Below are 15,890 nucleotides of genomic sequence, written 5' to 3'. Positions count from 1 at the left end.
GAGCAAGTCAGTATTTTTCATTTGAATTTTCTTGCTGACAAAAACAAATTTAAAAGGAGCGTCTGCCTGCTGTTTTAAAATCGTCCCGAGGTGGGGGAAGGCAAAGAAAAGTCACTTTTTGCAAACAAGCCAAAATCAGCTCTTTCTTCTTTAGCTTTTTTCTTTAATGGATCACAAACTTTACTTTTTTTTTTTTAAGAAAATAAAAACCAGGGAATTCCGAGTAATGAAAATGTTTGGTTGTAAAGAAATACAAAACGCTGTAAAACTCGGGGTTTTGGTTGTTTGTGGGGGTTCTTCTGTTTGTTTGTTTTTATCAGCTTCAGCAGGAGCGTGCTTTGCATTTGGCTACCACAGGAATTCCCTCCCGGTTTCCACTGGTAGTGTGAACAGTGCTGGCATTTCTATTCCTGTGCCATTTTTCCCAGAATTGTTATTTTCAGTCACAACTTCTAACATGTCTTTTAGCCATTATTTTGCATACAAAGAAAGCAGGATATCTTTGGCCACATGCTTAATTGGTTATACAGCAGATGCTATCTCCTTTAGTGCTGTTCTTTTCTTAACATTGCTGCTTGGCCATTTCTGAGGGTATTTATTGGGGTGCTCTAGTTACAAGAGTCTCTCTTCCAAACTTTCTCTCCTCCTGCTAGCGGATCTGGAATTATCTCGTCACACATACTTTTGTTTAGGAGACTCCTTTTTAGATACATTTCCAAGATGACAGCTATGTAAATCCACATTTTTATTTATATGTGGTCCTTTTAAACATGGTATTCATGCAAACTCCTCAACAGCCTTCAAAATCCAGTATAATTATGTGTAATTACCTTTAAATATTTGATTGTGTGGGGATGAAAGTTTATGCTGGTAGCACCATCATTTGTAAACCTCTTAGAGATGAAAAGCATTAATTTGCCCTGAAGAGCTAGCTCTTAAACCTATGTGAACCATTAAAAATTACTGCCTCAAGATTGCCTTATGTTAAATCTCACATTCAAAATTAACATTTCTGGTATAATGAGAGCATTCTACTGCTAAATCTTTATTGTGTATCTTTAGGATATATAACCTACATACAATACAATGTGTATCTTGAGGATATAACAACCTACAGGCCTCACAGAAGACTACAGGTATGCAATATAGTGCTAAGTATGCGTAATGCTGATAAAGTTGTAAAATATAAAGCTGAATGGCAATAACAGACTCTCTTCCGTTTTTTGGGGTCTTTTTTTAGTGTGTGCTGCGTAGTGCTGGGTAAAGTCTGTCGTTAAGTGTATGGTGGCTCTTTTTAAGAAGACAATTTCCACGTATATTGCAATTTCATCTGCCTCTCAGCTGAGCTGCAGTCAGGATTTTAAGTTACTTTCTGCAAAGTCTTCCACCAGTAACCTGTGTTTCATTCTTCAATGTTTGCACAGTTCACTATGCACTGTGCCTCTTGCTCTCCAGGCAACAATGAGAAATATCCAGGCAATTATTTTAATAGTTAAATGTAATAGCCCAGTTTTACCTTTTTTTCCTTTTCTTTCTTTTTTTTTCAGCTGAACTATGTCGTTTGTGGTGAAAGACATTCATCCATAGTTTGGCATATCAGTGCTACCATCAGCATGAGCTTTAAACCTTCACATTCACGTTTACAGACGTTTTCACGGCTGCCTTGCCCCTGTAGCCTCTGCACAGGTATTGCGTTATCCTAGGAATGCCTGCTCTGAAATCAATACATCCGTAGGTACTGTCCCAAAATATTTTTACTGAATTAAAAAAAAAATTAGATTCACCACTGTTGTGCACAAAATCAGGCATAACTCATCCTTACTCTGGACTATGTGGATGTAACTAAATCCCATACACAAACTAGTGATGGGAGTATGATTGTTTCTGTCTGTTTAGGGTGCCAAAGTTCAACAGTGAGGTAATTAAGCTCTCTTCAACTCAGCGTTCTGTCCAATATGTTGTTGCCATGGAATTTGATATGCACAGTATATTTGGTTCACGCAGGCCAAAGTTTTCTGTCTCTTTATGCTTATGGATTGGTATAATGGTGCATGAATAGTTTAACTGATTTAAACAGGATCATCTGGAGCGTGTAACATCAAAAAAAGAAAAGTTATCAAGTCGAGCTTGTCTATACATCACTGTAAACCAGGCTGCATCCTTGTAGGACGTGTTTTCACACAGCTCAATTCCTTACAGCGGTGTAGCTAGCAGATTGCTGTGGTGCTTTCAGTCCCTTAGGAACACCAGTAATTTCTCCTCAAGGGGTAGCTCCGTCACTGTAGTAACCCTGTGGTTACAGTTTGTGCTCTGAACTTTTTCTGTCAGGCCTCCACCTGCCTTCCCAAGCTGTTCTGCCCTAAACCTCCTTTGTGTTCTCCACAGGTGGGACCTGGATGTTACATCTGTCCGGTGGCCACCATGTATGTTGCAGAAGTCAGCCTGCCTGCTTAGCAAAACTATCATTTTCTTCTATTCCTGCTTTCTTCCCATTTGTTATTTTTTATCTGGTCCCAGGCAGAGGTCTTTGATCTGCTTGCTGTTTGAGAGGCCACGCTTGAGGTAGAAACAATGGTGTATGCTTAGGCGGGAGGAAGGCAGTGGCCAAGTGGGATCACAACAGAGGTATCAAAGGCTTAAACCTAAAGCTATGAGATGGCCCTGAAATTGAGCAAAGTACAAACTCTAGCCATTCAACAGAGTTCAGCCATACCTGGAGGGATGCAGAAGGATTTTGGTATTAAATACTAATAAATGTGTGCATTTGCACGTAATTGATGATTGACTATCGGGATTGATTCACATGAGTCTGACCAAAACACCGTAGAGACAGATATGGATCAGCCCCCCCATTCCTTTCCATTTCCCCTACCAGTCTTTTCTTATTAAAAATTTCATCCTGCCAGAAGCACCATCAAATAGCCCATTCAGCATTTTTATAATTTCCTTTGTTATGAAAGTCATTGTTATCACATGAACCAATATGCACTTCAGGTTTATTCTTATTCACAGAGTGGAATAACGTCACGTAAGGCAAATGCGAGGTCCTATTTTCAAGCCCTGCTCTCTCTCTGAGCTATTAGCGGTAACATCGTCCACTCCTTGTCAGTAACACTGAAGAGCTCGCACTCCATCGAGACCTTTTCTGTATTGCACCAGTCTGTTGAGGCTGGCCCTTTGTGCTGATGAAAGCAGCAGTTTTGAGACTTTCACTGATCTAACACGCCGTTGTAGGACTGGTCCTGATCGAGAAAGGCCTCACAGTCACTTGCACTTATCGCAAACTGGAAAATCAAACAAATCCTTATCTTAATATGTGGCATGTTTATGCAACTTCCCTTGCACGCTCAAATTTTCTAGCACGTTAATCCAGAATGCAAGTTGATTAGCAGGCAGGTCAGCCGTGCAGAGCAGCTAGCATGTCAGCCACTCTCCTCACCACCTCCCTTTCTTTCTCCTTTCTTCCCCTTTAAGCCAAAACCTCCCACTGTGCTTTAAAATGGCAACCTGTTTTGTACCTCCAGCCAACTTCTGGTGATAGTGGGGTCGCCTTATGGGCTACCCTCTCGTGTCCATGTAAGATATCCACGCACTCCAGGATCCCATAAAACATGCCCTATTGCAGACATGAGTTTAAAGACAACTAAGTGTTCTGCAATTAACTTCTGAAGAATGTGGCATGTTTTCACTGAAAAACAAATTTGTGTGAATCTCCAGTTTGTTGGAAGTGCTAACAATTGTGACACATTTCTCTGTTAGTACCAGTTCTGCAGAGGTGTCGTATATCTGAGAAAATGTCAGAACTGTCATTTTCCATCAGCGCAAATGCAGAAATCAACATTAGCCTTTCCAGTAGACAAAAGTCTAGCTAGAGTAAAAGCTGTTCTGTGCTATTTGCAAGGTGCAAAAGTCACTCGCTGTGCAGCCACATCTCACAGCTTTTATGTCATGGTAAACCTTCAAAGTGTCTGAGAGGGGCATGACTAGAAATTTTATCTACAGAAGGGTGTTCTGCCGTCTCCCTCATACCCAAACAGATTGCTTTTCCCTTCTAGCTGATACCAGGAAATGTCATTTACTAGGGACATAGCAGGTTTTCTCTTATTCCTCGGAAGACGGCAGTTCATTACCCTTTGCAGGTGCAAATCATGGTTATGACTTTCAATGTTACAATTGCTCGACGAAGCAGCTAAGTGATCACTGTTCTTACCACTCATCACTCCTCACCACATTCCCCATAAATATTTAAACATGTGAATATCCTAGTGCTGTGGCTTAACTTCTGCTGGAAGGGTCTGAAAAAGTTCTGGAGAAGAGCAAGTGAGCCTCAGTTGAGGCAAATGAATTATAATTTGACCTCTTGCACAAAATTAATCTTGTCTAGCCCTGTGAGGAGTTATGTGAACATCATTTGAAACTGCAAGCATGCACATGGGTGCTCTGCTACTGTCAGTCAGCCACAGTGCCCGCGGAAGGTTGCCACAGTGTTGTGGAACTCAAATTTGTTATAAAATATTCCTATTCTATATTTGTACAATTATCTTTAAAGCTGTCGTGGAAAAACTTGCTGTTCTGTTCTTGATAAACAGTTAAAATTAGTTTTGATTAAAACAGTTTGATAAAACAACCTTGATTAGGCTCAGTACGCTATGCCTGTAGGCATTGCACAGGCTAGAAAGCGAGTCTTTGTAAGTAAAGTTATGCTACGTATCTTGGCGTCTTCTTGGCAGCCTTGAGGCATGGCTAGACATATGAAATAAAAAGGTTAGATCTATCTTGAGAAGTTATGTCTGAAGGTACTTATTTTTGCTCTTGTTTTGGAAAAAAAGATCAGGAAACTCATAGTTTCTTCTACAGGAAGAAACATCCATGGAGAAGTGGGCTTGAGTGATAAATGGCTCCCATCATGCTGGACCCTGCTCTCTGCAGTTTTAGAAGCAGCCTAGTAGTTTGATAAGAAGGTATAACTTACCTGCCATACTTCCATAGGCTCTTTGTCTGGTGAAAGGGCTGAATTATTAACAGTATACTAAGACAGTCAATTTGTACAATCTAAGCAATCTCCTACACAGATAGTAGATAACTTACTAAGAGAGTGACAGAATGTCAGTTAACTGGCCAGTAATCGCAGGATGGATGGGGTCAGAAGGCACCTCTGGAGGTCATCTGGTCCAACTCCTCTGACCAAGCAGGACCACCTAGAACCAGTTGCCCGGGACCACGTCTGCATGGCTTTTAAACATCTCCAAGGATGGAAGACTCCACCACCTTTCTGGGCAGCTCGTGCCAGTGCTCGGTCATACTCACAGTGAAAAAGTGTTTCCTGACGTTCAGAGGGAACGTCCTGTGTTTCTGTTTGTGCCTGTTGCCTCAGGTCCTGCCACTGGCCACCACTGAAAAGAGCCTGGCTCCATCCTCTTTAGACCCTCCCTTCAGTTATTTATATACATTGATGAGATTATCAATGCATGATAAAATGAGATTAGATTATCAAAGATGAGATTATGAATGTAATATCTAGTTTAGTAACAATACTTATGTCCAGTTTTCCAGACTGGCAGAAGTTGAAGAGAATGGTGCTTCAAAAGGATGAGAATAATTTAATTGTTTTTTTTTTTTTTTTTACCATGGAAACTAAACAACTGATTGACTACTACTGATCTCATTTCACAAGGTCTGGTAAATTGTGTAGGAAATTTGGAGACGTGTTTTTCAAAAGGCTACGCAGGCAGCCAGTTCCCCACAGCTTGGGAGAACCCTGAGTCAGGGAGGCAGAAAGGGCTGCCCAGCTGGAAGACGAGGATCAGGCATGAGTGTAGCGTAGGGCCAGGTGATGCCAGTACTGGGAGCTGGTTGTTCTCTTCCAAGAATATGCGAACTCAGGCTGGTGAGGGCAGTGCCATTGGGCAAGCTCCTGATGGACCCTGGCTAATACCTGTGGCAAGCTCTAAGGGAAAACACACTGGCTCCAACAGTTGAGCCCTCTCACAACAGATCTGCGTCTACTAGAAAAATTGTGAAAGTGGGGCTGGGCCACGTTGGGGCAGAATGTGAAGTCTGACAGCTCTCTAAAAGCACACCTGTTCAAGGTGGAGCTGGATGTGGACAACACAGTTAGGGCTGCTTGTTATTTGGTTGACTGCTAGGCTGCTGGACAAAGGCAAAGAGGAGAAAGACACCAAAAGGCTTGAAATCAAAAGACAAAGAGCAGCTGTCAGCTGCTTCAAGATGCAATCAATATTATCTCAAGCTGTACGCCCAAGATAGGAAACATCTGAGGCAGATACGTTAGTGGAATGAGCATCGCAATCGTCAGGTCAGACACAAACCACCATTTGTGCTATTGTAATAAAGGATTTGACGTTATACGGCACTGCCTTTCCCCGTTTATTCCTTATTTTAGTGGATACGATATTTCATTCTTAAAAAAGGCTTTTTGTGCTAATATTATTTGCATATTCCCAATTCCTCAGCCTTCCCCACTTGTGTGCTATTCAAGATAAATTCCCGGTTTGGTCAATAGAATAGATGGGGTGATTTATTGTGGCGTGGTTATTACATGCAAACAAAGCAGGGACATCTAGAGACCAAAGCAGTGTCTGCAAATACAGTCGGTACAAATACATTTACTAGATGTGGAGTATTAGAGCAGTTTTCAAAAGCAGCTTAGATAATAAGTACGTTGCATGACCTCTAGTGGTGTTAAGCCCAAGGCACTGATGAAGTCACTCAGAGCAGCCTGATATGGTTGGGGAAAAGCCAAGATTACAGAGGCACCATCACATATACGCCAGTTCTGTCCTGCTGTACCCTGCCTCACTGCCGGCTTTATGCCAGCTCAAGTTTTGTCCCACTGCCAGGATAAAACTGAGAAAAGTTTTCAATTCAGCAGAAATTCCAAACACTCAGCAGAGCAAATGTCTTGCAGCGATGCTTTCATTGTCAACTAGTCGCACGCAGTCATTAATCTTCCCTGCCTATTGTCTTCATGTAGAGGAATAAGGAACCCAGGCAACACCAGTGAAAGAAGGAATGACAACGAGAACCAAGAGGTAAAATCTGCAATGTCTTCTCTGCAGCGACTCAGAGAGTTAACAAGGAGCAATGTTTTTTTTTAACATCAGCAGAAGGATAATATTTTGTTTCACTGTTTTTGCAGTTCTGTCAGGGTTCTGTTCCCTTGGAGAGGTGAAGCTGTCATTGCTGACATCCCCTTAGAGGGTCTGGAGTTCGACAGCAAGAGAAGGAGGCTAGGAGTGACCCTCTGCCTTGGATACAGACTTTGGCAGCAGGGAGAGGTAGGACCAGGGCTGCCAGAAAGAAGCTACTGGCACAAAGATGGGGTGGAAAGAGCAACAAACACGGCAGCAGAAAACAGTGAATGTGACTGTGGGATTAGGAAACCAGGCTTTCCCACAGGACTGCGAGGAGGAGACCAGTGTTCTCACAGGGACTTGCTGGCGCAGTCTCTCAGCAGGACAGCCGGCAGGTTGCAGCACACCCTGAGACAGACAAGTTACGTTCTTTAGAGTTATGGGCCCTGTTCCCATGGTTTCCCTTCTCACCCATCATCTTCTGCAGCCTCTGAGCCACGCTGAGTGTGCAGCGAGTCAGTCCCCAACAGCCCGTCAGGGGCAAATATTTCAGTGCTCTGCCGCAACTGAGAGATGCACAGACATTTTGACAAAGTGCAATTGCTCGTTACGGAAGACATATTTTGTTTTATTTGCACTTGCCTTTGGTTTCACTCACATTCTGGGGTTTTGGGGCCTTTATCTTGTGCGCTTCTCTTACATTCACGGCAGCTGTCTGTATTCCTGATGTTTTCTAATTATTTCCTTGTTGTATTCTATTATTTGCTATTTAGTCCTTTGGCATGCAAATAGCTGCAAAATAGAGACAGGAACTTCAAAGCAAATTATTTTAAAAGGAAACAATTTTTAATAGGTAGTATAAAAAATTGTCCACAGACCAATTTAACCCAGAAAATTAACATTCTGTTTGCCTTATCTTACAAAAGTATTTAAATGGGAACCTCTTTTCATATGACTGAATAAGACTTTTAATGGATCTGTTTCGGGGTGTGATCTGGGGTTATTTACTCAGCATATTTATCTAAATAGATATATCATCTTCATAATTAACAAGTGAGTATAATTTAGCCAGTTTTTTGAAGCTGAGTTGTTATAGCAGGCACCTCTTTAATGTGTGTGTGAGCTGATTTGGCTTAGCTGCTTTCCAGATGTAAGCCTGTTCTGGCATGAACTGTGGTTTCATTTATGTATAGCACCCATAACTTACAGAGAACTGCTAGAAATAATCAGTGATAAACAGTGCCACATAAAACCAGTGTGATTTACCTAAAACAGCTTTGGAAGGTCAGCTTTAGACAGCTAAAGTTTTGATGTCTGTGTTCATCACCCATCGTCGACTTTATAGTTAACAAAGAAAAACAGACAGTTGAGATAGGTCGGGTTAGCTACCATCCAAAAGTGCTTATCTGAGATGAATTGCCATTCCAAAGTTTTTTTTCCACTGCCTACAAAGTGATTGCTTTGGGTAACAAACTCAAGAGTTATGTATCCAACTAGTAGACCTTCTATGCCAGAGCTAAAGAAACCTACCCATTAATCCAATTTGTTTGGCAGCAGCGGATCCCAGTAAGTACTGCAAACTCCAAAAAAATGACACTTTTTGATAGTTTGCCTGTACTGAAGATGTGCGATCACTCACAGAAGTAGAGGAGAGACAGATTTTTCCTTATCTGAACGAAAGGAGGACAAAAAGGACATGGACCTGTTGGAATGGGTCCAGCGGAGGGACACAAAGGGCTGGAGCACCTCTCCTGTGAGGACAGACTGAGAGAGTTGGGGTTGTTCAGCCTGGAGAAGAGAAGGCTCCGGGGAGACCTTACAGCAGCCTTCCAGTACCTGAAGGGGGCCTACGGGAAAGATGGGGAGGGAGTCTTCATCAGGGAGTGTAATGATAGGACAAGGAGTAATGGTTTCAAACTGGAAGAGGAGAGATTTAGATTAGATATTAGGAAGAAATTCTTTACTGTCAGGGTGGTGAGGCAGTGGAACAGGTTGCCCAGGGAAGTTGTGGATGCCCCATTTCTGGAAGCGTTCAAGACCAGGCTGGATGAGCCTGGTCTAGTGGGAGGTGTCCCTGCCCATGCCAGGGGGGCTGGAACTGGATGATCTTTAAGGTCCCTTCCAATCCAACCCATTCTATGAATCTATGATTAAAACCAGAGACAATAGACTGTTTTGCTGGTGACACAGATCCTGCTGAATAGGTCTGAAACAGAGTAAAGTATGAGTCCCAAAGTGAGCCATCCTTATTGGATTTTGGTTCTTCTTTTTTTTATTCAGCCTTGTCCTGATGCCTCTCTCGCTGAAAAATTTTTAGAGGGGTTACTGCAGTTGGAATAACTCCTGAGTTCCCGGAAAGAGAGGGACTGAAATTCATCAAAACAGCACAGTGTTGAATGAGAAGAGATTTCATCTCCCTTAAAGACATTTCCCACATTGGCCAGCTCTGCACCAGATTCTCATGACATGGCTGTGCTTCCCTTCCTTTGACCCTTAAGTCAAGGTCAACTTGCCTAGACTATATGTAGGTTACATGGAGTGTACGTACCCCTGTATATGATCCCAGAATTCCTTTGTGATTTCTCCTTACAGTATTAAAATCTATATTTCTATCTATCTGAACTGAGAGGAAGGTCTTTCCACATGTCAGATTTGTCTAATTCATACCTCTCTCTGGTGAATGGGTCTATTTTACAAGAGAACATATCTTTCATTCCACCCCTGTTCCTCTCTGTCTGACCATTTTCATTTATTGATTTCTGTAATGAACATTTTTGCTCCTTCAGCACAAATTACATTATTTGAAAACCAGTCTTAGTGTAACGAGTCTTCCTAACATGCAAGCAAGATTTAGAGTTTAAACCCTTCCAAATAATGATTAGTTCAGTATTTTCTTTCCATCTGCTGTCTCTGCAGAATCCCTTGCTATTTTGTGTTATCAACGATTTAACTAATTTATTCCTCAGTGTCTTACAGAGACGTGGCAGTATTTGCAAAAACAGCATCTAGAATGTCTATTGCACATTCTGCTGAAAGACAGAAAGGGAAGAAAAGGCAAAACAAATGGGATCCTGTATTTGTTTAATTTAACAGCAGGACTTTTTTACAGTTAACACCGAATATTTAAATGTGTAGTTTAGATCTGATTCACTGGCTCATTACCATGCTGATGAGGTTTGATAAAAATCTTGACCTGTGTGGGGATTGTTCAGGGTTACAGATTCCTGTGTAATTCCCTAAAGTTCATGTAGGCAGAGTCCAGCCCTGCTGCAGCCCTTGAGTATGTTTTGCCAGGATTCCACCAAGGTCCAGATAAGTGATGTCTCCTACATTTTAGTTGGAGATTCCGCTTTTCTCACTTTTTGCCAGTCTCCCCGGGAGCAGCAGGCAGCCACTGTTCTCACCCACAAGGACAATGTGCATGGCAGGTTGGCACCATAGACAAAACCACCCCACAAAATTAATGTCGAGAGCTTGAAATTGGAAGAGCATCAATAGACTGTGCAACAAGGCAAAATAAGCCTTCAGATAGACAAATTCTGATGAACTGTGCAACAGCAAATTAACATGTTGCTACCTCCAACTACTCTACTCTTTGATGGGCTGCTGCACCAGAATTAGGAGGACAGTGTCTACCCCAGACCTCAGCAATCCCTCTCCCATGCCACTGCAGCAGCACAAACCAACAGTGAAAGAGGGTTGGTACTATGTCAGACACTAAGAAAGGCGGGGGGGAAGAAAGCAAACCCAAACAGAACCTCTGTCATTTTACAGTCAAAAAGTTATCTAGGCTCCAAAAATGGCAAGGTATTAAGTGATAAGAGCAAGTAACCTTTACTGGGTGCGTTCTTGGCTTTCCTTTTCGACATTAGGGCTGTGACAGAGTGAAGCTTTCCAAATGCCCACTTTTGGAACAGTTCTCCACTGAGCACCCCAATGTCAGGTGCTAGAGACCTGGATAAAGGATAAAGACACGTAACCGGAGGCAGATGCTGGCAGATGATCTTGTCCATTTTAACTAGGATACAAAGGGAACCAGCGTGCCTCTTTAGAAGAAAAAAATTCCTGTCATCTCAGGGAAGAAAGTAAGGGCTGCTGGGCTCTGATACAGCAAGCTGTTAAAGCTCATCTAAATTTTAACTATGTGCCTAACTCTTTGCTCCTGCTTAAATCCCACAGAAATCTGTAGGTTTTAGCAAGTGCATACATGCCTTGCTGAATCAGCACTGCAGCTTGTTATTTGAATTGCTGCCCTATTAAACATAAACCGCGAAAGATACACTCCATAAACTTTATTGTCATGACATTGCATTTTCATTTAACATTAAACTGAAGAGTCTGCCTGCCTCAGCAAGATGCTCAGGTGGACACAAGCTTTTCTGGCAAAGTGAATGTCGGGCAACACCCCGGTTATGGCAGCTCTCTTCATATCACAAAAAAGGATCTGGGAGCTAGGCTCTTGTGTAAGGTCTATGAACCTGTAATTGCTAAACAAGAATATGCTTTATAGCTGAAAACTTAATTGTGCTGTGTTTGAGTAAGTGCAGTCACTACATTAGCAGCCCTTAAGCAGATTGTGACCCTCTCAGCTACAGAATTTCTGCCACTGAGATGGCTTGCGGCAAAGTTCAGAATTCATGTGGGTTTTGTATCATACATTGTGCTGTCCATTATGCTATATTAGGATAAATACTTCAACTATATAGGATAAAATATATTATGGTCTGCTTTCAAATGATTTTTTCATTCATTTGGCCAGCAATATTTAATTTATGCCTTTTAAAAATTGACTACTTAGATCTTCAGTAAAAAACTTCTGAAATGACTTCTAGTTCTGTGTAATGCCTTTTAAGAGTGATTTTAAATAGTATGCTCTCTGTCTGTGTCTCATGTACTGCATAGAACTCTACTCATCTTTGTCACAAACACTAGCGACAGAAAAAGGTGTGTAGACCTGATGCAATTTCTTACAGGGAAGGTAATTTAAATTGGGAATACGTGGAAGGTAATTTCTGAACAAACAAGTTAGCAAATGTGAATTAATTCAGTTTTGCTCTTTGCACTTTTCTTTGTCATAGCACGTAAGTTCACAGTAACCTGGGACACAGACAAATGTGTCCATTGTTCCCACTTAAATAATCCCAGCATTGAAGTTGTATATCACAGTTAACAGACTCTATGCTGGCAAGAGCTACAAAAAAATGCATTCCTTTTTTGATCAGCAGTAGTGTGGTTCAGCAAAGTTACTGGTGACCAAGAGTAAGTTCTATATGCAAGGAGATGCTGGAAAGCCATATATTGCTTGAAAAACAGGGGGACGTTAATCCAGCATCACCAATAGCAAAATAGATTCTAGTACATTTTATCACAAAATTAGCCATATTATTTGTTCTGCCTGGTCTCAAGTTCCAGACTAGCTTCTGTTGGTGTTCAGCCTGGCAAGAGTCTCCAGCAGTAGAGAATCTGCTAGAGAGACCAAAAAAAGGCCAGTCTGATCTCAAAGTCTGTGATGGCTGTGTGAAAATACTATTTGGTATATTTGTCATCTGCTTCTGCAAAAAAAAAAAAGAGTGTGTGTATGAGATTCAAATGCACAGATGTCTAATTGAAATGGTTGTTTTTCACATTCATCAGTTCCTCCACACAGTTTACCACATGTCTGTACAAACATTTGTGCTGTCCCACTGCATAGGTGATGGGGGATTTAAATAAGCTGCCGGGGGCAAGGGATGCTTTCTGAAATAAATCTGTCTTAAACGTGTATGAGAACATAGCCTCAGAGAGTGAACCCAGCAGTCAAGTATCCTTCCCTTCCTTTCTCTTGAATACTGCGTAAGGAATTGCCACTGTCAGGTGTAATTTTTCTCATCTGTAATTCACAATTTCATATGACTACAGGTGAATTTAATCTCAACTAGGAAAACTTTTCAAAGCTTTATGTCAATTCTAGATAAGTTGCCAGGATCTTAAGTATGGGATTTATAACATTGCCTGATAAAAAACGTGAAACGAGCTTTTAGAAAGTAGTAGTATTTAAGCTCTTTTGTTTTGTCCTCTTGATTTTCATGTCTTAGAGGTGGTATTTTCCAGGTCTTCTCTGTAACCAACAGGATTAAAAACCTGTTTTGAACAAGACGGCCTTCAGATTTAGCCACAGAGGTATGATTTCAAGAGCTTTAAGCAACACAGGCGGACACACACAGAGAATACAATGAATCTCATCAAGAAGAAGATCGTGAAAGTTTGGCTTGCGTTTTGGCAGGCTTCCAACAGCACAGAGCAAACCTGATTCTGCCCAGCGTTAGGAGAAGTGCAGATGTGCAGATGTGCCCACAGTGAGCTCCCGCTTCCTTATGCTGCCTATTCCAGACCTGGGCAGACTTTTCCAGGTCCCAATGTTCACTGGGAACAGCTGCCTCCCTGTGCCTTTGGGGTGGTATACAAGAGTGTCAAAGAGAAGGGGGAAGGGGAGTTAGGATCTTCTCACCTGCGAGTAAGCCAGCACGGCAAACCTCTGTGGGGACAAAAGCCAGCCCATGCAGGGACACAGCCCATGCACACGCTTTGCCCGTCTGCCTGAGAGGGGCTTCTCTCCTGCTGAAATAGGATCCCTGCCCTCCTGGGGAGGACCGTGGAGGTGCGAAAGGCTCCTTGCAAGCTGCATGTGCCCAGAAGGTATGGATATGGCAAGTCTCTTTCACCAAATCCTTTAGAATATACCCTTTACAATGAAAATGTTTTATTTTTCAGTTACCTAGAAACTGCTGACTGGGGATCGCAAAGCTCTGTATTAGACTGTAATTAGATCTATTTCACAACATCCCCACAAGGGAAATCACTAATTACAGCAGTTTGTTGAAATTAAAGTAAGTATAATAATGGTTGGTAGTCACTATGATATTATTGCAATTTTGTATTACTGCACTTCGGGCTATGATTGTATCAAATCTCAGAAGGCAAGAGGGTTGGGTCTGGCTGGCATATGAATAGAGAATGAAGAACTGAACCAGGCACTTGCAATTTCTGAAGAAGTCATGTGCTCATAAATCACAAGTCATATTAGTTTTGTCTGGAACAAATATTCTGCTGCTTTGGTGTTGGGAAACACCCTGGAGCTTGAGAGGTTGTGCTGTGACAGAGAGATAAAACCTACGGCCTGTCCCAATCAGCTGTAGCCATATAAAAATCCCGTATTTGTACAGGACTGATAATTTTGCAAGACAAGTATATTGGTCGTGGCAGCATGGAAGAATCCCAACTCAGAAACTTGCATTTGCCTTGCATCTGCTCATTAGAAATGTAAAAGTTACTTTCTTCTCTTGCATTTAAATACCTTTGTGAAGCATTACTGACATGGGCGATGAGGTATTTCCATTGTACAGCCGGCTGCATCTCAGCAGGGGAAGAAGTCTCTTTACACACACGGACTATGAAGTCCTCTGTTACGATAGATAATTCATTAACGTGAGGTAACAATGTTCTGGTAATGTAGTTTTAGGATTTGCATAGATTAATTAAATGGTATGTTAGCTTTTAACAAAAAAATGTATCAAATGTTATTTTCATTCCTTCTATCAAAAATCATTATATATTTTTTAATGGATGTACAGAAGCAGGAGCCTGGTTGCTGAAAGACTGCAGAGCTTTTCTAGTCTGTATAAAATACACAGTGGTCTGGGAGGACTGTTTGAATTTCAAGAGAGTGAGCTAGAAGAGGTGAGGGTGTATCAAAGTCCCTGCAGTTGCAGTGGCCTAGCTGGACACACCATGGAAAGAGCCGGTGGACAGAGGACTCAGTGAAAGACCAGGATCCAGCCAGCCAGTGCCCAAGAAACCCAGACGAGTAAATCTGCGTTGTAGCTGAGATGTAAAAGTGTAGTGCGTGTTGTCGTTGGTAGTGCGGGCTGAGCTGCTGACTTGGGCTGTTGCATCAAAAGCTGGGAGCAGGTTTCACACTTGCGCAGGTGTAAGGTTTCGCAGTACAGCTCATGCCAAAAAGGGTGTCAGTCGCCCCCTTCCTTAGCAACCATTTCTGGCCAATTGGTCTTGCTTCCTCCTTTCTGCTGTCCCTGGGGCCCTGAGCTGGGTGAGACTTTCAGCCTGCTCAGCTGCCAGAGCACTTCTCAGCTTCTTTTCCAGGGCTTCTCCTGTCTTCTTCTTCTTCTGCTCCTACAGCAGGAATGCCATCCATTAGTTTACACAAAATGTCTCTAAAATTTTATAAGTGGGTATGTATCAGGTGTAGGTGGCCAGGTTTTGATAGCAGGGGGCTGCGGGGGTGGCATCTGTGAGGAGAGGCCGGGAGTTGCCCCGTGCTGGACCCAGCCACTTCCAGACACCTCCAACAGGTCCACCACAGGGCATGGCTGAGCACTCAGCGACACCGGTGGCACTTCTGGGAAAACATATTTAAGAAAGGTTAAAAGTGCTGCACAGCAGTGTAAGAGAGAGGAACGAGGAAAGAGAAACAGTAGTATGAACACCAAGGTAAGAGAAGAAAAAAGGGATGGAGGTGTGTCCTGGGTTGAGCGACACAGGACTAATTTCTAATGCTAATACTTTTGGAAGACTCTAGTGTCTGAATTTGTGAAAATATTTACTTTATAGCCAGCTAGGCTACGTGGGATTCAAGGTCTCAGTGTTTTCAAGCCTTGCCAGGTGCAGGGATGAGGAGGAGCGAGGCCTGGGCATTTCACCCAGGCTGGCCAACAGGATTATTCCATACCATGAACATCACATTCTATATATATTAGAAAGTTTGCTGCATAGTTTATCTCTCCCTTGATGGCGGCGGTC

The sequence above is a fragment of the Larus michahellis genome, chromosome 1 (assembly GCF_964199755.1).
Source record: "Larus michahellis chromosome 1, bLarMic1.1, whole genome shotgun sequence".
Lineage (NCBI taxonomy): Eukaryota > Metazoa > Chordata > Aves > Charadriiformes > Laridae > Larus > Larus michahellis.
Note: the sequence above shows the minus strand (reverse complement) of the source record.